A 2,826-nucleotide genomic window follows, 5' to 3' on the forward strand; every position below is an offset into this window, starting at 1 on the left:
CTCCCCACAACAGGCACCCTGTGAGGTAGGTGGGGCTGAGAGAGCTCTTTTCCAGAACTGTCCTTGAGAGAACAGCTCTGACAGAACTATGGCTTGCCCAAGGTCATCCAGCAGCTGCGAGTGGAGGAGTGGGGAATCAAACCCCTGTTTGGCAGCAGAGGAGCGGACCCGCAAGCATGGGTTTCAATTAAGGGCGGGAAGGCACCGGCTGGATATTAGGAAAAACTTTTTTAACGTCAAGAGTTGTGCAGCAGTGGAATCAGCTGCCCCGGGAGGTGGCGAGCTCCCCCTCCCTGGCAGTCACGAAGCAGCGGCTGGACAGACACTTGTCAGGGATGCTCTAGGCCAGTGGTGGCAAACCTGCGGCACGGGTGCCAGAGGTGGCACTCAGAGCCCTCTCTGTGGGCACGCGTGCCATTGCCCCAGCCAGGCCCAGACCATCACTAAAGTGCCGAATTTTCTGCCAAATAATTTTAAGTAAATGAAAGCATTTGGGATTGCGTCCCTTACTTTGTTTGGATCATCTTAAGTTAATGTATGAGTTGTTTTTTCTAAAGTAAAACCTCCGTATTCAGGTTAAATTGCCGTGTTGGCACTTTGCGATAAATAAGTGGGTTTTGGGTCGCAGTTTGGGCACGCGGTCTCTAAAAGGTTCGCCACCACTGCTCTAGGCTGATCCTGCATTGAGCCTGGGGTTGGACTAGACGGCCTGTACAGCCCCTCCCAACTCTGTGATTCTGAGTCTAACCTATTCCCATCCCTTGTACCATGTCAAAGAGAGCTCCGACTCTTCAAAGCCTACACCCCAAGATTGTTGTTGGGTCTGTAAGGTGCTATCGGCCTCAGTCTTCTCCAGCAGACAACCACGGCTCCCTCTGAACCCTGGCTGCTTTGGAAGGTGGGCCCGGCTGAATTACAGCTACACTCTGTCCAGTCGTGCTTTAGAGACCAGTAAGAGTTTCAGGGTATAATGAAGAAGAAGAAGAAGAGATTGGATTTATACCCCGCCCTTCACTTGGAGTCTCAGAGCAGATGACAAACTCCTTTCTCTTCCCCTCCCCACAACAGGCACCCTGTGAGGTGGGTGGGGCTGAGAGAACTCTGACAGGAATTGCTCTTTTTCAAGGACAGCTCTTATCAGAACTATGGCTTGCCCAAGGTCATCCAGCAGGTGCAAGTGGAGGAGTGGGGAATCAAACCCGGTTCTCCCAGATTAGAGTTCGCACACTTAACCACTACACCAAACTGGCTGAACTTTTGAGAGTCAATGTTCCCAGGGATCCTGGAGGTTTTTTGCCATCCTCTGGGCGTAGAGCAGGGGTCACTGGGGGAGCCGGAGGGGCTGTGAATTTCCTGCATTGGACTAGATGACCCCCAGGAATCCCGCTAAATTGGAGGTGGCCACCTAAAAATTTCCTGCCAACGTAGCAGTTCGAAAGCAAGACATTGCAAGTAGATAAATAGGGACCACTTCGGTGGGAAGGTAACAGCGTTCCGTGCGCCTTGGTGTTTAGTCGTGCCGGCCACGTGACCATGGAAACGTCTTTGGGCAGCGCTGGCTCTTCGGCTTGGAAACGGAGACGAGCACCACAACCCTGGAATCGGACTCGGCTGGCTTTCGAGCAAGGGAACCTTTACCTTTTACCTAAAAATTAGGGTCCCCGGGTCCCCTCCCGCCCAGCCACCAGCAGGCGATGGAGAAGCAGGGTTCCCAGCTCCAGGTTGGGAAACTCCCGGAGATTCAGGGATGGAGCCTGGGGAGGACAGGGACCTCAGTGGGGTGCCATAGCAGCGCCCTCCCTCCAAAGCCTCCCTCTTATCCGGGAGAACCGATCTGCCTAGTCTGGAAATGAGCTGTACTTCCGGGGGATTCCCCAGATCCCGCCTGGAGGCTGGCCTCCCGACTTGCTCCTCCCCTCCCAAGCCAGCTCCTTCCTCCTCCACACGCAGCTGCTGGATGACCACGGGCAAACCACCGTTCTGTCAGAGCTGTCCTTGAAAAAGAGCACTATCTGTCAAGAGCTCTCTCAGCCCCACCGACTTCACTGGGTGTCTGTGGTGGGGAGGGGAAGGGAAAGGAGACTGTCAGCAGCTCTGAGACTCCGAGTGAAGCAGGGCCGGCTCCAGCTTATTTTGCACCCTAGGCGAGGATCCCTTCTGCCCCCCCCTGCGCTCACCAATTTTTAAAAATAAATGCATTTTAGGATGAATGAAAAACACAAATAATCAAGAAACTCCGGGTGCAGTTTGGTGCCCCTAAGGGACGTCCCACTCTAGGCGATCGCCTAGTGAGTGAGCCGGCCCTTCACTGCCGGGGTATGATTCCCATCTCTTCTCTCCTTCCTCCCGCTCGCCTGCCGCGGGGACTACATTTCCCACCATGCGCGCCCGCCGGCCCCTGCCTCTGCCCGGGCGGCTCCTCCCCTCCGCCTGGTGCGCGCGGGCGCGTGCTGGCTGGCTGGCAGGCAGGCAGGCAGGCAGGCCGGCGGTGGGAGGGAGGGCGCGGGCGCGCGGAGGGAGGGAGGGAGGGGAGAGGAGGGAGGGAGTCAGGCAGGCAGGCGAGCAGGCACTAGGCAGGCATTGATTATTCCATTGTGTTGGAAGGCAGCCGCCAGGTCCGGGGCGCGAGGGAAGGCGGCGGGCGGGAGGCGGGCGAGTGTAAATCAATGGGGAAGCCCCGGCGCGGCGAACCCCATCGATTTTCGCTCGCCTGAGCCCAGGAAGAGAAGCCGGCGGCGGAGGAGGCTGAGGCGGCTGCTGCTGCTGCGACTGCCCCCCTCGCCCTCCCACCTCCCCGCCGCCGTCGCCGCCGCCGCCAGCCCCCGC

This window comes from Gekko japonicus, unplaced genomic scaffold (genome assembly GCF_001447785.1).
Source record: "Gekko japonicus isolate JY-2015 unplaced genomic scaffold, Gekko_japonicus_V1.1 scaffold3979, whole genome shotgun sequence".
Taxonomy (NCBI): Eukaryota; Metazoa; Chordata; class Lepidosauria; order Squamata; family Gekkonidae; genus Gekko; species Gekko japonicus.